Consider the following 26,344-nt stretch of genomic DNA (forward strand, 5'->3'; position numbering starts at 1 on the left):
TTGCATTGCTGGTGTTGTTGTTTCTGGCAGAATTCCCCTATCACGACTTCTGTGCTCTTTGGGGAACTTAGGTGCACTTTGCACCCACTTTTCAGGGTCTTGGGGTGGGCTATTTTTCTAACCCTCACTGTTTTCTTACAGTCCCAGCGACCCTCTACAAGGTCACATAGATTTGGGGTCCATTCGTGGTTCGCATTCCACTTCTAGAGTATATGGTTTGTGTTGCCCCTATACCTATGTGACCCCATTGCATTCTATTGTGACTATACATTGTTTGCACTGTTTTCTATTGCTATTACTGCATATTTTGGTATTGTGTACATATATCGTGTGTATATTTGCTATCCTCATACTGAGGGTACTCACTGAGATACTTTTGGCAAGTACCTTTATTTTTAGTATATCTGTGTATTGTGTTTTCTTATGATATTGTGCATATGACACTAGTGGTACTGTAGGAGCTTCACTCGTCTCCTAGTTCAGCCTAAGCTGCTCTGCTAAGCTACCTTTTCTATCAACCTAAGCTGCTAGACACCCCTCTACACTAATAAGGGATACCTGGGCATGGTGCAAGGTGTAAGTACCCCTTGGTACTCACTACAAGCCAGTCCAGCCTCCTACATTGGTTGTGCAGCGGTGGGATAAGTACTTTGCAACTACTTACCACTTTTGTCATTGTACTTTTCATAAGAGAAAAATATACAAAACAAGTTCAGTGTATGTACACCTAACCAAAAAGTTTTGCTTTTCTTCTCTCACTTCTTTTATAAGTGCTGAAAAGTACCTCTAAACTTTCAAAAAGCTCTTAAAAAGTTAAAAAAAGTTTTTTTTCTGTTCTTTAAAAAGTTCTGAAACTTTTTCATTCTTTTTCTGTCCTTTAAACCTTTTCTATCATGTCTGGTACAGGCCAAACTCTTGATCTGTCCAGCATAGATTATGACAACCTTAGCTGGAAGGAAGCAAGGAGTCTCTGTGTTGATAGAGGTTTAAGGGTAGGGAAGAATCCCTCAAGACAACTGTTGGTTAATATGCTCATTGAACAAGATAAGACCTTAGTTGGCACTTCTGGTGAGAAATTAGCTGATGGTTCCCACTCTGATTCTGGGGCATCCCTAGCAAAAGATTTGGGAGGGAATCTTTCCAACCTGCCCCTTAGCAGGCCACCTAGCATAGCTGGTACTGATGTGACCTCACATCACAGTAGAAGTGTTACTTCTGTAGGCCAGAATGTTAGTGTGCCATCTGTTAGGGCGAGGTCTCCCTCTGTTCATTCTCACCATTCTTCTGTTTCAAGGCATGCCCAACCCACCCACCCTGATGACAGAGTGTTAGAAAGGGAGCTCAATAGATTGAGAGTGGAACAATCCAGGCTGAAGCTCAAGAAGCAACAGCTGGATTTAGATAGGCAGTCTTTAGAGAAAGACAGAAATTGGGTTTTGAAACCCATGGTGGCAGCAGCAGTATTCCAAATAGTCATCCTGCAAAAGAGCATGATTCGAGGAATCTGCACAAGATAGTTCCCCCTTACAAGGAGGGGGATGACATTAACAAGTGGTTTGCTGCACTTGAGAGGGCCTGTGTTGTACAGGATGTCCCTCAAAGGCAGTGGGCTGCTATCCTATGGCTATCATTTAGTGGAAAGGGTAGGGATAGGCTCCTTACTGTGAAAGAAAGTGATGCCAATAATTTCAAAGTTCTTAAGAATGCACTCCTGGATGGTTATGGCTTAACCACTGAACAGTACAGGATGAAGTTCAGAGAGACCAAAAAGTAGTCTTCACAAGACTGGGTTGATTTCATTGACCATTCAGTGAAGGCCTTGGAGGGGTGGTTACATGGCAGTAAAGTTACTGATTATGAAAGCCTGTATAACTTGATCCTGAGAGAGCATATTCTTAATAATTGTGTGTCTGATTTGTTGCACCAGTACTTGGTCTATCTCTTCGCCAGACCCAGGACCTCCTCGCATTCAGAAGGCTCCTCAAGACCTGGCTCTTCGACCGCTAAACCAGCAGCGCTCCCCCCCCCCCCCCTCAGCGCCTCGAAACCCTGACGGGTACATAGCGCGCTTAATAAATATTATGATTGATTGATTGATTGATTGGTGGACTCTGATCTGACCTCTCCCCAAGAATTGGAAAAGAAGGCAGACAAATGGGTCAGAACAAGGGTGAACAGAAAAGTTCATACAGGGGGTGACAAAGATGGCAACAAGAAGAAGGATGGTAAGTCTTCTGACAAGGGTGGGGACAAATCTAAAAATGAGTCTACATCAGGACCACAAAAACACTCTGGTGGGGGTGGTGTGCCCAAATCCTCTTCTAATCAAAACAAAGAAAAGAAACCATGGTGCTATTTATGTAAAATAAAAGGCCATTGGACAACAGATCCCAGTTGTCCAAAGAAAAGCACCAAGCCTCCTACCAATACAACCCCTGCTGCTACTCCTTTTGCCCCTAGTAATAGCAGTGGTGGTGGGAGCAAACCTACTAATAGCCAATCCAGGGGAGTAGCTGGGCTCACTTTTGGTAATTTAGTTGGGGTTGGTCTTGTTAGGGAGACCACAGAGGCTGTGTTAGTCTCCGAGGGGGCTATTGATTTAGCCACCTTGGTTGCTTGTCCCCTTAACATGGATAAGTACAAGCAACTACCCCCAATAAATGGTGTTGAGGTTCAGGCCTACAGGGACACAGGTGCCAGTGTTACCATGGTAATAGAGAAACTGGTCCACCCTGAACAACACCTACTTGGTCACCAGTACCAAGTAACCGATGCTCATAAGAACACACTTAGGCGGTCATTCTGACCCTGGCGGTAGACTACCGCCAGGGCCGGGGACCGCGGATGCACCGCCAACAGGCTGGCGGTGCGTCCATGGGCATTCTGACCGCGGCGGTACAGCCGCGGTCAGAAACGGGAAACCGGCGGTGTCCCACCGGTTTCCCGCTGCCCTTGGGAATCCTCCATGGCGGCGCTGCAGGCAGCGCCGCCATGGGGATTCCGACCCCCTTACCGCCAGCCTGGTTCTGGCTGTTTTGACCGCCAGAACCTGGCTGGCGGTAACGGGTGTCGCAGGGCACCTGGGGGCCCCTGCAGTGCCCATGCCACTGGCATGGGCACTGCAGGGGCCCCCTAACAGGGCCCCACCAAGATTTTCAGTGTGTGCCAAGCAGACACTGAAAAACGCGACGGGTGCAACTGCACCCGTCGCACCCCTTCTACTCCGCCGGCTCCATTCGGAGCCGGCATCCTCATGGAAGGGGGTTTCCCGCTGGGCTGGCGGGCGGCCTTCTGGCGGTCGCCCGCCAGCCCAGCGGGAAACTCAGAATTACCACGGCGGTCTTTTGACCGCGCAGCGGTATTCTGACGGTGGGACTTTGGCGGGCGGCCTCCGCCGCCCGCCAAAGTCAGAATGACCGCCTTAGCCACCCCATGGCTGTTGTAAATCTCAACTGGGGGGGGGGGTTTACTGGTCCAAAGAAAGTTGTGGTTGCCTCAGATTTACCTGTAGACTGTCTACTAGGGAATGATTTAGAGACATCAGCTTGGTCAGATGTGGAGTTGGAGGCTCATGCAGCAATGCTGGGCATTCCAGTGCACATTTTTGCTTTAACAAGGGCTCAGGCCAAAAAGCAAAAAGGACAGGGTGATTTGGATCCTGGAAAAATGGACCAAGTGCTCCCTAAAGCTAGGGTTAGTAAAGGTAAAACACTACCTACTATCCCTCCCTCTACAGTGGATTCAACTTCTGAGGAAGAAGAATTTCCACCCTGTGCAGAACCTATACCAGAGGAGCTGGAAGCAGACACTGCTGAGCTTTTGGGTGAAGGGGGGCCTGCCAGGGAGGAGCTGAGTGTAGCACAGCATACCTGTCCCACACTAGAGGGTCTAAGGCAGCAAGCTGTCAAACAAGCAAATGGGGATGTCAGTAACTCTCACAGAGTTTACTGGGAGGATAACCTTTTGTACACTGAAGCAAGGGATCCAAAACCTGGAGCTGCCAGGAGATTGGTGATTCCTCAGGAGTACAGAAAGTTCCTCCAAACTCTAGCCCACGACATTCCCTTAGCTGGACATTTGGGGCAAATGAAAACTTGGGACAGGCTTGTCCCCTTGTTTCATTGGCCTAGAATGTCAGAGGACACAAAGGAATTTTGTAAGTCCTGTGAAACCTGTCAAGCCAGTGGCAAGACAGGTGGCACTCCAAAGGCACCCCTTATCCCACTGCCTGTGGTTGGGGTTCCCTTTGAAAGGGTAGGGGTTGACATAGTTGGCCCTCTTGACCCTCCTACTGCTTCAGGCAATAGGTTTATCTTGGTGGTAGTGGACCATGCCACCAGATACCCTGAAGCAATTCCTCTAAGGACCACTACAGCTCCTGCAGTGGCAAAGGCCCTCCTGGGAATCTTTTCCAGGGTGGGCATCCCAAAAGAGGTGGTATCAGACAGGGGAAGCAATTTCATGTCTGCTTATTTAAAGGCCATGTGGAAGTAATGTGGTGTGACATACAAGTTCACCACACCCTATCATCCACAAACAAATGGACTGGTGGAGAGATTTAACAAAACTCTCAAAGGTATGATAATGGGACTCCCTGAAAAACTCCGCAGGAGATGGGATATCCTATTACCTTGCCTCCTTTTTGCTTACAGGGAGGTACCCCAAAAAGGAGTGGGCTTCAGCCCTTTTGAACTCCTATTTGGACACCCTGTAAGAGGTCCTCTAACACTTGTGAAGGAGGGTTGGGAACAACCTTTAAAAGCTCCAAAGCAAGACATAGTGGACTATGTACTTGGCCTAAGGTCTAGGATGGATGAGTACATGAAAAAGGCCAGTAAAAACCTTCAGGCCAGCCAAGAGCTCCAAAAGCAATGGCATGACCAGAAGGCTGTTTTGGTTCAGTACCAACCAGGGCAGAAAGTGTGGGTCTTGGAGCCTGTGGCCCCAAGAGCACTCCAAGACAAATGGAGTGGGCCCCACATAAATATTGAAAAGAAGGGAGAAGTCACCTACTTAGTTGACTTAGCCACTGCCAGGAGTCCCCTTAGAGTGCTCCATGTCAATCGCCTGAAACCCTACTATGACAGGGCTGATCTCACCCTGCTCATGGCAACAGATGAGGGACAGGAAGAAGAGAGTGACCCTCTCCCTGATCTCTTCTCTTCCACAGAACAATATGCTATAGTGGAAGGTGTAGTTTTGGCAGATTGTCTTACTGCTCAGCAGAAAGACCACTGCATAAATCTCCTGGGTCCGTTTTCTGAACTCTTCTCTACTGTGCCAGGCACCACTTCTTGGTGTGAGCACACTATAGATACTGGAGACAGCTTGCCTGTCAAAAGTAAAATCTATAGGCAGCCTGACCATGTCAGAGACTGCATAAAGCAAGAAGTGCAGAAAATGCTTGAACTGGGAGTGGTTGAGCACTTTGAAAGTCCATGGACCTCTCCTGTGGTACTTGTACCAAAACCTCATTCCAAGGATGGAAAGAAGGAAATGCGGTTTTGTGTGGACTATAGAGGTCTCAACCAGGTAACCAAAACTGATGCTCACCCTATACCCAGGGCAGATGAGCTAATAGATACACTGGCATTTGCCAAGTATCTAAGCACCTTTGATTTTACTGCAGGGTATTGGCAGATCAAGTTATCAGAGGATGCAAAAGCAAAAACTGCATTTTCAACCATTGGAGGCCATTACCAATTCACAGTAATGCCTTTTGGATTGAAAAATGCACCTGCCACTTTTCAAAGTTTGGTGAACACAGTCCTGCAAGGGCTGGAGGCTTTTAGTGCAGCATATCTAGATGATATAGCTGTCTTTAGCTCCAGCTGGGATGATCACCTGGTCCACCTATGGAAAGTTCTGGAAGCCCTGCAAAAGGCAGGCCTCACCATCAAGGCTTCAAAGTGCCAGATAGGGCAGGGGAAAGTGGTTTATCTGTGACACCTGGTAGGTGGAGAACAGATTGCACCACTTCAAGGGAAAATCCAAACTATTATAGATTGGGTTCCCCCTACAACTCAGACCCAGGTGAGAGCCTTCTTAGGCCTCACTGGGTATAACAAGAGGTTCATAAAGAACTATGGCTCCATTGCAGCCCCTCTTAATGACCTCACCTCTAAGAAAATGCCTAAAAAGGTATTGTGGACAGCTAGCTGTCAGAAAGCTTTTGAGGAGCTGAAGCAGGCCATGTGCTCTGCACCTGTCCTGAAAAGCCCCTGTTACTCCAAAAAATTATTTGCCCAAACTGATGCATCTGAATTAGGGGTAGGGGCAGTCTTATCACAACTTAATTCTGAGGGCCAGGATCAACCTGTTGCTTTTATCAGCAGGAGGTTGACCCCTAGAGAAAAGCATTGGTCTGCCATAGAGAGGGAGGCCTTTGCTGTGGTCTGGGCACTGAAGAAGTTCAGGCCATACCTGTTTGGCACTCACTTCATTGTTCAGACATACCACAAACCTCTACTTTGGCTAAAACAAATGAAAGGTGAAAACCCTAAACTGTTGAGGTGGTCCATATCCCTACAGGGAATGGATTATACAGTGGAACATAGACCTGGGAGTACCCACTCCAATGCAGATGGACTCTCCAGATATTTCCACTTAGACAATGAAGACTCATCAGGTCATGGCTAGTCTTATTGTCCTTCGTTTGGGGGGAGGGGGGGCTGTGTAGGAAAGTACCATCTTGCCTGGCATGTTACCCCCATATTTCACTGTATATATGTTGTTTTAGTTGTATGTGTCACTGGGACCCTGCCAACCAGGGCCCCAGTGCTCATAAGTGTGCCCTGTATGTGTTACCTGTCTGTTAACTGTCTCACTGAAGCTCTGCTAATCAGAACCTCAGTGGTTATGCTCTCTCATTTCTTTCCAAATTGTCACTAACAGGCTAGTGATCAATTTTACCAATTTACATTGGCATACTGGAACACCCTTATAATTCCCTAGTATATGGTACTGAGGTACCCAGGGTATTGGGGTTCCAGGAGATCCCTATGGGCTGCAGCATTTCTTTTGCCACCCATAGGGAGCTCTGACAATTCTTACACAGGCCTGCCACTGCAGCCTGAGTGAAATAACGTCCACGTTATTTCACAGCCATTTTACAATGCACTTAAGTAACTTATAAGTCACCTATATGTCTAACATTTACCTGGTAAAGGTTGGGTGCTAAGTTACTTAGTGTGTGGGCACCCTGGCACTAGCCAAGGTGCCCCCACTTTGTTTAGGGCCAATTCCCCGGACTTTGTGAGTGCGGGGACACCATTACACGTGTGCACTATACATAGGTCACTACCTATGTATAGCTTCACAATGGTAACTCCGAATATGGCCATGTAACATGTCTAAGATCATGGAATTGCCCCACCAATGCCATCCTGGTATTGGGGAGACAATCCCATGATTCCCCGGGTCTCTAGCACAGACCCGGGTACTGCCAAACTGCCTTTCCCGCGGTTTCACTGCAGCTGCTGCTGCTGCCAACCCCTCAGACAGGTTTCTGCCCTCCTGGGGTCCAGCCAGGGTTGGCCCATGAAGCCAGAACAAAGGACTTCCTCAGAGAGAGGGTGTTACACCCTCTCCCTTTGGAATAAGGTGTCAGGGCTGGGGAGGAGTAGACTCCCTCAGCATCTGGAAATGCTTTGATGGGCACAGATGGTGCCCATCTCTGCATCAGCCAGTCTACACCGGTTCAGGGATCCCTCAGCCCTGCTCTGGCGCGAAACTGGATAAAGGAAAGGGGAGTGACCACTCCCCTGACCTGCACCTCCCCTGGGAGGTGCCCAGAGCTCCTCCAGTGTGCTCCAGACCTCTGCCATCTTGGAAACAGAGGTGCTGCTGGCACACTGGACTGCTCTGAGTGGCCAGGGCCAGCAGGTGACGTCAGAGACTCCTTCTGATAGGCTCCTTTAGGTGTTGCTAGCCTATCCTCTCTCCTAGGTAGCCAAACCTCCTTTTCTGGCTATTTAGGGTCTCTGCTTTGGGGAATTCTTTAGATAATGAATGCAAGAGCTCATCAGAGTTCCTCTGAATCTCTCTCTTCACCTTTTGCCAAGGAATCGACTGCTGACCGCGCTGGAAGCCTGCAAAACTGCAACAAAGTAGCAAAGACGACTACTGCGACCTTGTAACGATGATCCTGCCGCCTTCTCGACTGTTTTCGTGGTGGTGCATGCTGTGGGGGTAGTCTGCCTCCTCTCTGCATTAGAAGCTCCGAAGAAATCTCCAGTGGGTCGACTGAATCTTCCCCCTGCAACCGCAGGCACCAAAGAACTGCATCACCGGTCCTCTGGGTCTCTTCTCAGCACGACGAGCGAGGTCCCTTGAACTCAGCAACTCTGTCCAAGTGACTCCTACAGTCCAGTGACTCTTCAGTCCAAGTTTGGTGGAGGTAAGTCCTTGCCTGCCCACGCTAGACTGCATTGCTGGGAACCGCATGTTTTGCAGCTACTCGGCTCCTGTGCACTCACTGAGGATTTCCTTTGTGCACAGCCAAGCCTCGGTCCCTGGCACTCTAACCTGCATTGCATGACCTCCTGAGTTGTCCTCCGGCTTCGTAGGACCCTCTTGTGCAACTTCGGGTGAGCTCTGGTTCACTCCACTTTGTAGTGCCTGTTCCAGCACTTCTACGGGTGCTGCTTGCTTCTGAGTGGGCTCCTTGTCTTGCTGTGTGCCCTCTCTGTCTCCTCCCACAATTGGCGACATCCTGGTCCCTCCTGGGCCACAGCAGCATCCAAAAACCCTTACCACGACCCTTGCAGCTAGCAAGGCTTGTTTGCGGTCTTTCTGCACGAAAACACTTCTGCACGACTCTTCACAACGTGGGACATCCATCCTCCAAAGGGAAAGTTTCTAGCCCTTGTCGTTCCTACAGAATCCTCAGCTTCTACCATCCAGTGGCAGCTTCTTTGCACCCACAGCTGGCATTTCCTGGGCATCTGCCCACTCCCGACTTGATTGTGACTCTTGGACTTGGTCCCCTTGTTCCACAGGTACTCTCGTCAGGAAATCCATTGTTGTTGCATTGCTGGTGTTGTTGTTTCTGGCAGAATTCCCCTATCACGACTTCTGTGCTCTTTGGGGAACTTAGGTGCACTTTGCACCCACTTTTCAGGGTCTTGGGGTGGGCTATTTTTCTAACCCTCACTGTTTTCTTACAGTCCCAGCGACCCTCTACAAGGTCACATAGGTTTGGGGTCCATTCGTGGTTCGCATTCCACTTCTAGAGTATATGGTTTGTGTTGCCCCTATCCCTATGTGCCCCCATTGCATTCTATTGTGACTATACATTGTTTGCACTGTTTTCTATTGCTATTACTGCATATTTTGGTATTGTGTACATATATCTTGTGTATATTTGCTATCCTCATACTGAGGGTACTCACTGAGATACTTTTGGCATATTGTCATAAAAATAAAGTACCTTTATTTTTAGTATATCTGTGTATTGTGTTTTCTTATGATATTGTGCATATGACACTAGTGGTACTGTAGGAGCTTCACTCGTCTCCTAGTTCAGCCTAAGCTGCTCTGCTAAGCTACCTTTTCTATCAGCCTAAGCTGCTAGACACCCCTCTACACTAATAAGGGATACCTGGCCCTGGTGCAAGGTGTAAGTACCCCTTGGTACTCACTACAAGCCAGTCCAGCCTCCTACACACACGACACGCACGCAGGCACCACCAACACACATACACGCACACACACCGACATACATGCCTACACCCACACACACAGTCATACACGCACACCCACATTCAAACATACACGCACACAACCATGCCGACATACCTACAGACATACACGCACTCGTTCCCAACCTCACAACACCCCCGCAAGCATAAACGCACTCACACACCCCCACTACATACACACACGCACACCCCCCATGCACGCACACAACACCCCCCCACCCCCCTCCCCTAACGGACGATCGACTTACCTTGTCCGTCGATCCTCCGGGAGGAGACGGGATCCATGGGGGTGCTCCGCCGACACCACACCGTCAACAGAACACCGCCATGCCGAATCACAGGACGTGATTCGGTGGGCGGTGTTCTGTTGACGTAGCGGTGGAGGTGGAGCAACCTCCACTTCCCCGCCGCCCGCCAGTATGGCTGTTGGCGGCTCTCCGTCCGAAAAAGGACGGAGAACTGCCAACGGTCATACTACGCGAGCGACAAACCGCCACCACTGGCGGTCTTCCGCACGGCGGTACCTCGGCGGTCTTGTAAAAAGACCGCCGAGGTTGTAATGACCACCTAAGTAACTTTGCACCTAACCTTCACTAAGTGAGGGTTAGACATATAGGTGACTTATGAGTTACTTAAGTGCAGTGTAAAATGGCTGTGAAATGACGTGGACGTTAATTCACTCAGGCTGCAGTGGCAGTCCTGTGTAAGAATTGTCTGAGCTCCCTATGGGTGGCAAAAGAAATGCTGCAGCCCATAGGGATCTCCTGGAACCCCAATACCCTGGGTACCTAGGTACCATATATTAGGGAATTATAAGGGTGTTCCAGTGTGCCAATCAGAATTGGTAAAATTAGTCACTAGCCTGCAGTGACAAATTTAAAAGCAGAGAGAGCATAAACACTGAGGTTCTGGTTAGCAGAGCCTCAGTGAAACAGTTAAGCACCACACAGGGAACACATATAGGCCACAAACGTATGAGCACTGGGGTCCTGGCTAGCAGGATCCCAGTGACACATATCAAACACACTGACAACTTAGGGTTTTCACTATGAGCACCGGGCCCTGGCTAGCAGGATCCCAGTGAGACAGTAAAAACACCCTGACATACACTCACAAACAGGCCCAAAGTGAGGGTAACAAGGCGAGAAAGAGGCTACCTTCCCAAAAGGTGGCACCCACAAGGTGTACTGGAAAGATTACCACCTCTATTCAGAACCAAGTGAACCCAAGCCTGGTGTCACTAGGAGATTAGTAGTACCCCTAGAATACAGAGAGTTCTTATTGACCCTAGCACATGACATTCCTCTAGCTGGTCTCCTGGGGCAAAGTAAAACTTGGGACAGACTAGTCCCTCACTTTCACTGGCCCCAGAAGTCTGAAGACACAAAGGAGTTTTGTAGTTCCTGTAGGAAAGTACCATCTTACCTGGCATGTTACCCCCATTTTTACTTGTGTGTCAGTTTGTTTTTGCCTGTCTCACTTGGATCCTGCTAGCCAGGACCCCAGTGTTCATAGTTTGTGGCCTATATGTGTTCCCTGTGTGGTGCCTAACTGTGTCACTGAGGCTCTGCTAACCAGAATCTCAGTGCTTCTGCTCTCTCTGCTTTTAAAATTGTCACTGCAGGCTAGTGACCGGTTTTACCAATTCTGAGTGGCACACTGGAACACCCTTATAATTCCATACATCCTGGGGGCTCCACCACGGAAACCCAGTACTGCCAAACCAGCTCTCTGAGACTTGCACTGCAGCTACAGCTGCTGCCACCTCACAGACAGGGGTCTGCCCTCCTGTGGTCTGAGCATGTTAGACCCAGGAAGGCAGAACAAAGCATTTCTTTGGGAGCAGGGTGTTACACCCTATCCCTTTGGAAATAGGTGTTAAAGGCTAGGGAGGGGAAGCCTCCCCCACCCTCTGGAAATGCTTTGAAGGGCACAGATGGTGCCCTCCTTGCATAAACCAGTCTACACCAGTTCAGGGACCCCCAGTCCCTGCTCTGGGTTGAAACTGGACAAAGGAAAGGGGAGTGACCACTCCCCTGTCTATCACTACCCCAGGGGTAGTGCCCAGAGCTCCTCCAGTGTGTCCCAGACATCAGCCATTTTGTTTTGCAAGGTGTGGGGACACTCTGGAGGCCTCTGAGTGGCCAGTGCCATTAGGTGACTTCAGAGACCCCTCCTGAAAGGTCCATACCTGATAAGGTAGACAATTCCCCTCTCAGGGTTATTTAGGGTCTCTCCTGTGGGTTCTCTTCAGATTCTACTTGCAAGTTTCCAGCATGAATCCTCTGCAACTACTGCTTCATCCTCTGACCTTGGATCAACGGCAGACTGCTCCAGGAACCACTCTAACAGCAACAAAGTATCCAGAAGGGCTACTTTTCCTCTGCAACTTCAGCTCCAGCCAGCAACAGTTTCCATGGTGTGTACACTCTTGGAACTCCCTGTCTTCATCCTGTACCAGAAGGACCAACGAAACCTCCTGTAGAGTGACAGTGTAATTCCCCTGCTCAAGCAGGCACCTTCTAAGTCGACAACCAGTTCTCTTCGACTCCTCTCCTGGTGACGAGTGCCCTGAGGTCCTGCTGTCCCAACTTGGAGGAGGTAAGACCTTGCCTTCTCCGAGAATGACAGTACCCCTCTGCACCACGTCTTCTTCACCTCCTGAGGCATCTGTGCACTATTTGCAAAATTCCTTCGTGCACAGCGTGGCCCAGGTCCCCAGCACTCTTTTCTGTGACACTCAACTCGCTGAGTTGACCTCCAGTGGCGTGGGAACCTCCTTTTTAGTGCTGTACCAACCACATTTTGCATCTCCTTTGTCCCCGTGTTCTGGGACTCCCATGGGTGCTGTCTGATCTTCTGAGGGCTCTCTGAAGCGCTGAGAGCCCCCTCTTCCTCCTCACGCAGATTTGAGGCCCCCAGGTCCCTCCTTGGTCCAGACAGCGCCACTTTCCAGAACCAAGGCTTGTTGGACAAATCCAGTGCCAAAACTCGCCTGCATCCAACTTTTCTTTGTGTGACATCCAGTGCATCATGCAGGAACCAGCTGATATCTTCCTTGGGTGCATTTCTGTAGTCTTCTTCTAATCGGGGGTCTTCTTTTCCACCCTCTTCTGGGTTGGCAGGAGCTCCTGTCCTTCCTGGAACTTCTTTCAACTTCTGGAATTGGTCTCCTTCCTTTGCAGGTCTTCAGGTCCAGGAATCCACCATTTGTTGGTTGCAGTCTTGCTTGGTTCTTGCTATAACTCTAATCACAACATGTAGTGTGTCCTAAGGAAACTTGCAGTACTTTACTCCTATTTTCCTGGGCTCTGGGGTGGGGTATTTTACTTACCTTTGACGTATTCTTACCCTCCCAGCGATTCTCTACACACCAAACTTGTCTAGTGGGGAATTTGTGATTCCACTTTCTTAGTATATGGTTTGTGTTGCTCCTAGACCTATTTTCTCCTATTGTATTCTATAGCATTTACTATTGTTCGCACTATCCTATGTCTAATTACTGACCTTATTTTGGTGTCTAGTGTATATATTGTGTATAATACTTACCTCCAGAAGGAGTATTGCCTCTAAGATATTTTGGCCTTGTGTCACCCAAATAAACGACCTTTATTTATGGTAAGACTGAGTATTGCCTTCACTTGTGTATAGGTACTGTGTAACTATAAGTGGTATTGCAGGATCTTTGCATGCCTCCTAGTTCAGCCTAATCTGCTCTGCTATAGCTACCTCTATCAGCCTAAGCTGCTAGAACACTACTACATTTCACTCATAAGGGATGACAGGACCTGGTGTAAGGTGTAAGTACCCAAGGTACCCACTACAAACCAGGCCAGCCTCCTACAGACCCCTGTTAGGGGTCCACCTGCTCTTGTGAAGGAGGGATGGGAAAACCCCATCAGGCCCTCTAAACAGGATATTGTGGACTAGGTACTCGGCCTCAGATCAAAGATGGCTGAGTACATGAAAAAGGCCACTAAAAACAGATTTGGTGGCGGAGGACAGGAGTGGGTCTCTTTCCTTTCCTTAGTCCAGTTTCACGGCAGAGCAATGACGCGTAGTCCCTGAACCAGTGTAGACTGGATTATGCAAGGAGGGCACCGTTTGTGCCCTTCAAAGCCTTTCCAGAGGTTCTGGGAGAATACCCTCTCATGCCTGTAACACCTATTTCCAAAGGGAGAGGAGGAAATGTTTTGCTCTGACTTCTTGGGTTTGAGCTGCTTAATCCCCAGAAGGGCAGAAGCTTGTCTCAGAGAGCTGGTTTGGCAGTACAGGGGGTCCATGGTGGAGACCCCAGGGTGCATGGAATTGGCCCCCAATACCGGATTTGGATTGGAGGGTCAATTCCATGATCTTAGATACCTCACATGGCCATATTCAGAGTACCATTTTGAAGCTACATGTATGTATTGACATATACGTAGTGCCTGCATATAATGGTGTTCCCACACTCACGAATTCTGGGGAGTTGGCCCTGGACAATGTGGGGGCACCTTTGCTAGTGCAAGGGTGTCCTCACACACAGTAACTTTGCAACTAGCTTTCAGTAAATGAAGGTTAGACATATATGTGATGTTTAAGTTACCTGGTGCAGTGTAAAATGGCAGTGAAATAGTGTGTGCACTATTTCACTCAGGGTGCAGTGGCAGTTCTGATCAAAGGTTTGTATTAGCTCCTTATGGGTGTTATAAGAAATGCTGCAGCCCATAAGGATCTCCTGGAACCCCAATGCCCTGGGCACCTAGGCACCACATACTAGGGACTTTTAAGGGGGGTCCAGTGTGCCAATCAGAATTGGGATTTGGAGTCACTAAACTGTAGTGACAAATCTGGTAAGTAAAGAGAGCATAAGCACTGGAGTTCTGGTTAGAAGAACTTCAGTGACACAATCAAGCATGCTGACAACACATATAGGCCACAAACTATGAGCACTGGGGTCCTGGCCAGCAGGATCCCAGTGAGACAGGCAAAACACACTGACAAACAGGCAGAAATGTGGGGTAACATCCCAAGAAAGATGGTATTTTCCTACACAACCCCCCTCCCCAAACGAGGGACAATAAGGCTAACCTTGCCCAGTTGAGACTTCATTGTCTAAGTGGATATATCTGGAGAGTCCATCTGCATTGGAGGAGGTACTCCCAGGTCTATGTTCCACTGTAAAGTCCATCCCCCGTAGAGAAATTGACCACCTCAACAATTTAGGGTTTTCACCTTTCATTTGTTTAAGCCATAATAGAGGTTTGTGGTCTGTCTGAACAATGAAGTGAGTCCCAAACAGGTAGGGTCTCAGCTTCTTCAAAGCCCAGACCACAGCAAAGGCCTCCATCTCTATGGCAGACCATCGCTTTTCTCTAGGGGTTAACCTCCTATTGATAGCAGCAACAGGTTGATCCTGGCCCTCTAAGTTAAGTTGTGATAGTACAGCCCCTACCCCTAATTCAGAAGCATCTGTTTGGACAATTAATTTTTGGGAGTAGTTTGGGTTCTTCAAGACAGGTGCAGAGCACAATGCCTGCTTAAGCTCCTCAAAAGCTTTTTGACAGCTAGCTGGCCACAATACCTTTTTAGACATTTTCTTACTGGTGAGGTCATTAAGAGGGGCAACAATGGAGCCATAGTTCTTAATGAACCTCCTGTAATACCCAGTGAGACCTAAGAAGGCTCTGAACTGGGTCTGTGTAGTAGGGGGGAGCCCAGTCCATTATGGTCAGAATCTTCCCCTATAATGGTTCAATCTGTTCTCCACCAACCAGGTGGCCCAGATAAACCACTTTCCCCTGTCCTATCTGGCACTTTGAAGCCTTGATAGTTAGGCCTGCCTTTTGCAGGGCCTCCAAAACTTTCCAGAGGTGGACCAGGTGCAGCTAAATATAGCAACATCATCTAAGTATGCCGCACTGAAAGTTTCCAAACCTTGAGGTACTGTATTCACCAGCCTCTGAAAAGTGCCAGGTGCATTTTTCAAACCAAAGGGCATAACAGTGAATTGATAATGCCCCCCCTATGGTTGAAAATGCAGTTTTTGGTTTAGCATCCTCTGCCAATTTGATCCGCCAATACCCTGCAGTTGAATCAAAGGTGCTTAGATACTTTTGCAGATTGCAGTGTATCAATTAGCTCATCTGCCTTGGGTATAAGGTGAGCATCAGTTTTTGTTACAGTATTGAGACTCCTATAGTGCACACAAAACCGCATTTCTCTTTTTCCATCTTTACTGTGCGGTTTGTGGACAAGCACCAATGGACTGGCCCAGGGGATATCAGAAGCCTCAATAACTCCTAGATCTAACATTTTTTGAACCTCTGTTTTAATGCAATCTCTGACATGGTAAGGTTGCCTGTAAATTTATTTTTTAAAGGTAAACTGTCTCCAGTGTCAACTGTATGTTCACACCAAGTAGTTGCACCAGGAGTGAGAGAGAAGAGTTCAGAAAACTGTTCAAGGAGATTTTAACAGTCTTCCTTCTGCAAGAACCACTCCTTCCGCTAAGCCATCAGCTTCAGTGTTGGAGAAGAGGTCAGCAGGAGGGTCACTCCCTTCCTCCTGCCCCTCATCTGTAGCCATGAGCAGGGTTAAATCAGCCCTGTCATAGTAAGGTTTCAGGTGGTTGACATGAAGCTCCTAAGGGGGCTTCTGGCAGTGCCCAGGTCTACCAGATAGGTGACCTCACCTTTCTTTTCCAAAATGAGATGGGGTCCACTCCATTTGTCCTGGAGTGCTCTTGCGGCCACAAGCTCGAATACCCACACCTTCTATCCTGGGTGATACTCTGTCAGGACAGCCTTCTGGTCATGCCATTGCTTTTGGAGCTCTTGGCTGGCCTGAAGGTTTTTAGTGGCCTTTTTCATGTACTCAGCCATTGTAGATCTTAGGCAAAGCACATTGTCTACAATGTCTTGCTTTGGAGCTTTTAAAGATTGTTCCCAACCCTCCTTAACGAGAGCAAGGGGACCCCTAACAGGGTAACCAAATAGGAGTTCAAGGGGGCTGTAGCCCACTCCTTTTTGGGGTACCTCCTTGTAGGCGAACAGGAGCCATGGCAAGAGGACATCCCAACTCCTTCTGAGTTTTTCAGAGAGTGCCATGATTATGCCTTAGAGAGTTTTATTAAACCTCTCAACCAATCCAATAGTTTGTGGATGATAAGGGGTGGTGAACTTATAGGTAACACCACACTCCTTCCACATTGCTTTGTGGTATACAGACATGAAGTTACTACCTCTGTCTGATACAACTTCCTTAGAAAACCCACCCTGGAAAAGATTCCCAGGACGGTTTTTTCCACTGCAGATGTTGTAGTGGTCCTTAAGGGGATAGCGTCTGGATACCTTGTGGAATGGTCCACCACCACAAGGATGAATCTATTGAGAGAAGCTGTTGGAGGTTCAAGGGGTCCAACAATATCAACCCCTACCCTTTCAAAGGGCACCCCAACCACAGGCAGTGGAACTAAGGGGGCCTTTGGGGTACCACCAGTCTTGCCACTGGCTTGGCAGGTGACACAGGAGCGACAAAACTTCTTTGTGTCTTCTGACATATGGAGCCCATGAAAGGCTGTCCCATGTTTTACTCTGGACTAAATGCCCAGCCGAGGGAATGTCATGAGTAAAAGTTAGGAGGAATGCCCTGTACTGAAAGGGGGTGACCAGTCTCCTGGTGGCACCAGGTTTAGGGTCCTTGTTTCAGTATAGAGGAGATTAATCTCCCAGTAAACTCTGGCTCTCATTGAAATCCCCATTCTGCTGTTTGACAGCTTGCTGTCTGAGTCCCTCCAATGTGGGACAGATTTGCTGTGCCACACTCAGCGCTTCCCTGGCAGGCCCCCCTGCACCCAAAAGCTCAGCTGTATCACCTTCCAGCTCCTCTGGTGTAGGTTCTGCACAGGGAGACAATTCCTCTTCCTCAAAAGGGGAATCATCTGTGGAGGGAGGGATAGTGGACAAGGGTTTGCCCTTCCTACCCCTAGTTTTTGGGAGCACTTTGTCCATTGTTCCAGGATGTAAGTTTTCCTGTCCTCTTTGCTTCTTGTCCTGAGCCCTGTTGAGAGCAAACATATGTCCAGGAATGCCCAGCATAGCTATGCGGGCCTCCAACTCAACTTCAGCCCAAGCTGAAGTCTAAAATCATTTCCTAGCAGACATTCTACAGGTAAATGTGTGGCTACCACAACTTTCTTTGGACCAGTAACCCACCCCCCCCAGTTGAGATTCACAACAGCCATGGGGTGGCTAACAGTGTTTGCTGTTTAGGGGCAACCAGTTTTTCCATCACCATTGTGACACTGGCGTCTGTGTCCCTGTAGGCCTCAACCTGAACATCATTAATCAGGGGTAGCTGCTTGTACTTATCCATATTAAGGGGACAAGCAAATAAAGTGGCTAGGTCACTGCCACCATCAGAGACTAAACAGCCTCTGTGATCTCCCTAACTAGACCAACCCCAACTACATTACCAATGGTGAGCCTGCCCACTATACCCTTTGATTGGCTATTAGTAGTGCTCCTCCCACCACCGCTGCTATTACTAGGGGCACTATTGGTTGCAGTTGGGGTTGTGGTTGTAGGAGGTTTGGTGTTTCTTTTTGGACAAGTGGGGTCACTTGCCCAATGGCCTTTGGCTTTACACAAATAACACCAAAGTTTCTTATCTGTGTGAGAAGAGGATTTTGACCCACCACCCCCAGTGAATGTTTTGGGCATAATGAAGACTCTGATGATTTTTTATCTTTGTCGCCATCCTTGTCATGTGACTTACCATCCTTCTTCTTGCTGTCTTTGTCACCCCCTGTGTCAACTTTTATGTTCATCCTTGTTCTGACCCATTTGTCTACCTCGTTTCCTAATTCTTGGGGAGAGGTCAGAGCTGAGTCCACAAGATACTGATGCAACAAGTCAGACACACAATTATTCAAGATATGCTATCTCAGAATCAAGGTATATAGGCTTTCATAGTCAGTCACCTTACTGCCATTTAACCAACCTTCTAGGGCCTTCACTGAACAGTCTACAAAGTCTGTCCAATCCTATTATGACTCCTTCCTGGTCTCTCTGAAACGTAATCCTGTATTGTTCAGTGGTTAAGCACAGACCATCTAAGAGTGAACTTTTAAGAATTTGGTAATTATCTGCATCGTCCTCTCTGCCAATAAGGAGTATATATCTCCCCTTACCAGAGAAGGATAGCCACAGGATAGCAGCCTGCTGTACATGAGGGACCCTCTGAACTTTACAGGCCCTCTCAAGTACAGCATACCACTTATGTATGTCATCACCATCCTTATGAAAAGGGACAACTTTATGCAGATTCCTAGAGCCAAATGAAAGCTCCCTAACATTTGAATTTCTGAAACTGCCGCTGCCACCATGGGAAACTAACCCCAAACCCAGCCTTTCCTTTTCCACAGCCAGGGATTCCCTGTCTAAGGCCAACTATTGCTGCATTAGCCTCAGTCTGGACTCCTCCAACCTCAGCTTTTGGGTTTCCTATTTAGGGACTGGTCCTCAGGGTTAAATGTGTGGGATGCCTCTGAAACAAAGGTAACATTGGAATGGGCAGAGGCTGATCTATTTCTAACAGAGGCCACCCTAGTGACCTGGCCTCTCGGTGTGAAGGGAGCCCTACTAGTGAGAACCCTTGTAGGAGGCTGGCCTGGGTTGTAGTGGGTACCTTGGGTTCTCACCAGGTCCAGTTATCCCTTATTAGTGAAATGTAGTAGTGTTCTAGCAGCTTAGGCTGATAGAGGTAGCTATAGCAGAGCAGCTTAGGCTGAACTAGGAGACATTCAAAGCTCATGCAATACCACTTATTTCTACACAGTACTTAAGCACAAGTAAAGACAATACTCAGTGTTAACAAAAATAAAGGTATTTATTTGGGTGACACAGTACAAAAAATATCTCTGAGACAATACTCCTTTTGCAGGTTAGTATTAAACACAATATACACACTTGACAGCAAAATTAGACATGTAAATAGTCATAGAAGAGTGCAAACACTAGGAAATCCTATAGAATGCAATGGGGGAAAATGGGTCTAGGGGCAACACAAACCATATACTAAGAAAGTGAAATGTGAATCACGAATTCCCCCCTAGACAAGTGTAGTGTGTGCAGAATCACTGGGAGAGTAAGAATACAGTAAAGGTAAGGAAGTTACCCCACCCAAGAGCCCAGAAAAGCAGAAGTAAAGTGCTGCAAGTTTTCTTAGGACACACTACACATCGTTTGTGGGATTTTGCTGCAGCCAAAAAAGTCTGCAAAGAACTACTGCTGGATTATTAGACCAGAAGACCTGCAAAGGAAGGAGACCAAGTCCAGAAGTCGAAAGAAGTTCCAGGAACGACAGGACCCCCTGCCATCCCAGAAGAGATGCAAAAGAAGAGTCCCGTTTAGTCAAAGACTGCAGAAATGCACTCAAGGAAGATGCCAGTGGGTTATTACATGATGCAAAAGATGTCCCACGGCGTGAAGATTGCTTCAGATAAGAATTCGTGCTGGTAGTCGTCAACAAGCCTTGGCTATGACAAAAGCGCATTTTGCATCAAAATGGTGCTGGATGGACCCAGGAGGGACCTGGGGGCCTCATCTCTGTATGAGGATGAAGAGGGGGCTTTCAGCACTTTAGCAAGCCCTCAGGATACCAGACAGCACTCCCAGGAGTTGCAGGATCCAGGTTAAAAAAGGTTCAAAATGAGGTTGATGCAGCACAACAAAAGAAAGTCCCACGCCGCCGGAAAACAACTCAGAAAGTTGTGCATGGCAGGATGGAGTGCTAGGGACCTGGACCAGGATGTGTACAAAGGAATTTTGCAAAGAGTGTACAGAGGCCTCAGGAGGTGAAGAATACACAGTACACAGGGGTACTGTTGTTCTTGGGGAAGGCAAAGTTTTACCTCCTCCAAATTGCGTCAGTAGGACCTCAGGACGGTCTATGTCGACGATCTCCACCCTCTGTGTCCTTAGGAGCATGCTCATTGCTATGAGAGGAGTCCCAGGGTACCTGTCGTCGTCTTGGAAGGTGCCTGCTTGGAGCAGGGGAGTGACTCTGTCACTCCACAGGAGATTTCTTCGGTCCTTCAGGTGGAGGATGAGGACAGGGAGTCCCCTGAGCGTGCACATCATGGAAACTGTTGCAGTTGCTCACTTGGAGCTGAGGTTGCTGAAGAAAAGTGTCTCTTGTAGACACTTTGTTGCAGTTACAGCGTTTCTTTGAACAGGCTGTGGTTGATCCGAGGTCAGAAGAGTCTGAAGTTGTTGCAGAGGATTCCTGAAGGAAACTTGCAAGCCGAATCTGAAGAGAACCCACAGGAGAGACCCTAAATAGCCCTGAGAGGGGGATTGGCTACCTTCTCAGGTATGGACCTATCAGGAGGGGTCTCTGACATCACCTACTGGCACTGGCCACTCAGAGCCCTCCACACCTTGCAAAGCAAGATGGCTGAAGTTGGGGACAAACTGGAGGAGCTCTGGGCACCACCCCTGAGGTGATGATGGACAGGGGAGTGGCCACTCCCATTTCCTTAGTCCGGTATCCCTCCAGAGCCGGGAAGATGGGGTCCCTGAACTGTTGTAGACGGTTTATACAAGGAGGGCACCATCTGTGCCCTTCAAAGCATTCCCAGAGGCTGAGGGAGGCTACTCCTCCCTGTAGGAAAGTACCATCTTGCCTGGCATGTTACCCACATTTTTACTGTATGTATGTTTGTTTTTGCCTATGTGTCACTGGGGTCCTGCTAGTCAGGACCCCAGTGCTCATAAAGTATTATCTGTATGTGTTCCCTGTGTGGTGCCTGTAGGAAAGTACCATCTTGCCTGGCATGTTACCCCCATTTTTCACTGTATATATGTTGTTTTAGTTGTATGTGTCACTGGGACCCTGGTAATCCAGTGCCCCAGTGCTCATAAGTGTGCCTGAATGTGTTACCTGTGTAGTGACTAACTGTCTCACTGAGGCTCTGCTAATCAGAACCTCAGTGGTTATGCTCTCTCTTTTCTTTCCAAATTGTCACTAACAGGCTAGTGACCATTTTTACCAATTTACATTGGCTTACTGGAACACCCTTATAATTCCCTAGTATATGGTACTGAGGTACCCAGGGTATTAGGGTTCCAGGAGATCCCTATGGGCTGCAGCATTTCTTTTGCCACCCATAGGGAGCTCTGACAATTCTTACACAGGCCTGCCACTGCAGCCTGAGTGAAATAACGTCCACGTTATTTCACAGCCATTTTACACTGCACTTAAGTAACTTATAAGTCACCTATATGTCTAACCTTTACCTGGTAAAGGTTAGGTGCAAAGTTACTTAGTGTGAGGGCACCCTGGCACTAGCCAAGATGCCCCCACATTGTTCAGAGCCAATTCCCTGAACTTTGTGAGTGCGGGGACACCATTACACGCGTGCACTACATATAGGTCACTACCTATATGTAGCTTCACAATGGTAACTCCGAATATGGCCATGTAACATGTCTATGATCATGGAATTGCCCCCTCTATGCCATCCTGGCATAGTTGGCACAATCCCATGATCCCAGTGGTCTGTAGCACAGACCCTGGTACTGCCAAACTGCCCTTCCTGGGGTTTTACTGCAGCTGCTGCTGCTGCCAACCCCTCAGACAGGCATCTGCCCTCCTGGGGTCCAGCCAGGCCTGGCCCAGGATGGCAGAACAAAGAACTTCCTCTGAGAGAGGGTGTGACACCCTCTCCCTTTGGAAAATGGTGTGAAGGCAGGGGAGGAGTAGCCTCCCCCAGCCTCTGGAAATGCTTTGTTGGGCACAGATGTGCCCAGTTCTGCATAAGCCAGTCTACACCGGTTCAGGGGACCCCTTAGCCCTGCTCTGGCGCGAAACTGGACAAAGGAAAGGGGAGTGACCACTCCCCTGACCTGCACCTCCCCTGGGAGGTGTCCAGAGCTCCTCCAGTGTGCTCCAGACCTCTGCCATCTTGGAAACAGAGGTGCTGCTGGCACACTGGACTGCTCTGAGTGGCCAGTGCCACCAGGTGACGTCAGAGACTCCTTGTGATAGGCTCCCTCAGGTGTTGCTAGCCTATCCTCTCTCCTAGGTAGCCAAACCCTCTTTTCTGGCTATTTAGAGTCTCTGTCTCTGGGGAAACTTTAGATAACGAATGCAAGAGCTCATCCGAGTTCCTCTGCATCTCTCTCTTCACCTTCTGCCAAGGAATCGACTGCTGACCGCGCTGGAAGCCTGCAAACCTGCAACATAGTAGCAAAGACGACTACTGCAACTCTGTAACGCTGATCCTGCCGCCTTCTCGACTGTTTTCCTGCTTGTGCATGCTGTGGGGGTAGTCTGCCTCCTCTCTACACCAGAAGCTCCGAAGAAATCTCCCGTGGGTCGACGGAATCTTCCCCCTGCAACCGCAGGCACCAAAAAGCTGCATTACCGGTCCCTTGGTTCTCCTCTCAGCATGACGAGCGAGGTCCCTCGAATCCACCATCTCTGTCCAAGTGACCCCCACAGTCCAGTGACTCTTCAGTCGAAGTTTGGTGGAGGTAAGTCCTTGACTCACCTCGCTGGGCTGCATTGCTGGGAACCGCGACTTTTGCAGCTACTCCGGCCCCTGTGCACTTCCGGCGGAAATCCTTTGTGCACAACCAATCCTGGGTCCACGGCACTCTAATCTGCATTGCACGACTTTCTAAGTTGGTCTCCGGCGACGTGGGACTCCTTTATGCAACTTCGGCGAGCACCGTTTCACGCATCCTCGTAGTGCCTGTTTCTGGCACTTCTCCGGGTGCTACCTGCTTCAGAGAGGGCTCCTTGTCTTGCTCGACGTCCCCTCTCTCTCCTGGTCCAATTTGCGACCTCCTGGTCCCTCCAGGGCCACAGCAGCATCCAAAAACGCAAACCGCACGATTTGCAGCTAGCAGCTAGCAAGGCTGTTTGGCGTTCTGTCGGCACGACTCTCCATGGCGAGAGGGATCCGTCCACCAAAGGGGAAGTCTCTAGCCCTTTTCGTTCCTGCAGAAACCTCAGCTTCTTCTGTCCAGTAGAAGCTTCTTTGCACCCACAGCTGGCATTTCCTGGGCATCTGCCCATCTCCGACTTGCTTGTGACTTTTGGACTTGGTCCCCTTGTTCCACAGGTACTCTAGATTGGAAATCCACAGTTGTTGCATTGCTGGTTTGTGTCTTTCCTGCATTATTCCTCTAACACGACTTCTTTGTCCTTAGGAGAACTTTAGTGCACTTTGCACTCACTTTTCAGGGTCTTGGGGAGGGTTATTTTTCTAACTCTCACTATTTTCTAATAGTCCCAGCGACCCTCTACAAGGTCACATAGGTTTGGGGTCCATTCGTGGTTCGCATTCCACTTTTGGAGTATATGGTTTGTGTTGCCCCTATCCCTATGTTTCCCCATTGCATCCTATTGTAACTATACATTGTTTGCACTGTTTTCTAAGACTATACTGCATATTTTTGCTATTGTGTATATATATCTTGTGTATATTTCCTATCCTCTCACTGAGGGTACACTCTAAGATACTTTGGCATATTGTCATAAAAATAAAGTACCTTTATTTTTAGTATAACTGTGTATTGTGTTTCTTATGATATTGTGCATATGACACTAAGTGGTACTGTAGTAGCTTCACACGTCTCCTAGTTCAGCCTAAGCTGCTCTGCTAAGCTACCATTATCTATCAGCCTAAGCTGCTAGACACCCTATACACTAATAAGGGATAACTGGGCCTGGTGCAAGGTGCAAGTACCCCTTGGTACTCACTACAAGCCAGTCCAGCCTCCTACATTGGTTGTGCAGCAGTGGGATAAGTGCTTTGAGACTACTTACCACTCTTGTCATTGAACTTTTCATAAGAGAAAAATATACAAAACAAGGTCAGTGTATATACACATAGCCAAAAAGTTTTGCATTTCCTCTTTTCACTCTTTTCTAAGTGCTGAAAAGTACTTCTAACTTTCTAAAAAGTTTTAAAAGTTTTTTTCTCTGTCTTTCTAAAAGCTCTGACAAACTTTTTATCTTTTTCTATCACTTTAACTCTCTCTAAAAATGTCTGGCACAGGCCAAAATGTTGATCTGTCCAAACTTGCATATGACCACCTTAGCTGGAAAGGAGCAAGGAGTCTCTGCATAGAGAGAGGTTTGAGTGTAGGGAAGAATCCTTCCTTAGAACTGTTAATTAACATGCTTAGAGAACAGGATAAGGCCATAAGTGCCCCATCTGTTGAAAAAGTAGCTAATGGTTCTCAATCTGATCCAGGGACTCCCCCAGGAAAAGATTCAGGAAAGAAACTTCCTAGCCTGCCCATTACTAGACAGTCTAGCATAGTTGGTAATGATGATGAGCCACACCATATAAATAGTGTTGTCTCACATCATAGCAAAAGCATTTATTCTCACCATACTGGTAGTGATGTTTCTGTTAGCCAAGCTGTTAGGGTGGCTTCTGTAAGGGACAGGTCTCCTTCTGTCCATTCTCACCATACTTCTGTTTCAAGGCATGTCCCTCCCACCCACCCTGATGACAGATTGTTAGAAAGGGAGCTCAATAGATTGAGAGTGGAACAAACCAGACTGAAGCTCAAGAAGCAACAGCTGGATTTGGATAGACAGACTTTAGAAGTAGAGAAGGAGAGACAGAAACTGGGTTTAGAAACCCATGGTGGCAGCAGCAGTATTCCCCATAGTCATCCTGCAAAAGAGCATGATTCCAGGAATCTGCACAAGATAGTTCCCCCTTATAAGGAGGGGAATGACATTAACAAGTGGTTTGCTGCACTTGAGAGGGCCTGTGTTGTACAGGATGTCCCTCAAAGGCAGTGGGCTGCTATCCTATGGCTATCATTTAGTGGAAAAGGTAGGGATAGGCTCCTTACTGTGAAAGAAAATGATGCTAATAATTTCCAAGTTCTTAAGAATGCACTCCTGGATGGTTATGGCTTAACCACTGAACAATACAGGATAAAGTTCAGAGAGACCAAAAAGGAGTCTTCACAAGACTGGGTTGATTTCATTGACCATTCAGTGAAGGCCTTGGAGGGGTAGTTACATGGCAGTAAGGTTACTGACTTTGAAAGCCTGTATAACTTGATCCTGAGAGAGCATATTCTTAATAATTGTGTGTCTGATTTGTTGCACCAGTACTTGGTGGACTCTGATCTGACCTCTCCCCAAGAATTGGGAAAGAAGGCAGACAAATGGGTCAGAACAAGGGTGAACAGAAAAGTTCATACAGGGGGTGACAAAGATGGCAACAAAAAGAAGGATGGTAAGTCTTCTGACAAGGGTGGGGACAAATCTAAAAATGAGTCTTCATCAGGCCCACAAAAACACTCTGGTGGGGGTGGTGGGACCAAATCCTCTTTTAATCAGAACAAGGAAAAGAAACCATGGTGCTATTTATGTAAAATAAAAGGCCATTGGACAACAGATCCCAGTTGTCCAAAGAAAGGCACCAAGCCTCCTACCACTACAACCCCTACTGCTACCCCTAGTGTCCCTACTAATAGCAGTGGTGGTGAGAGCAAACCTACTAATAGCCAATCCAAGGGAGTAGCTGGGCTCACTATTGGTAACTTAGTTGGGGTTGGCCTTGTTAGGGAGGCCACAGAGGCTTTGTTAGTCTCTGAGGGGGCTATTGATTTAGCCACCTT

This window comes from Pleurodeles waltl, chromosome 8 (genome assembly GCF_031143425.1).
Source record: "Pleurodeles waltl isolate 20211129_DDA chromosome 8, aPleWal1.hap1.20221129, whole genome shotgun sequence".
In the NCBI taxonomy this organism is placed as follows: domain Eukaryota; kingdom Metazoa; phylum Chordata; class Amphibia; order Caudata; family Salamandridae; genus Pleurodeles; species Pleurodeles waltl.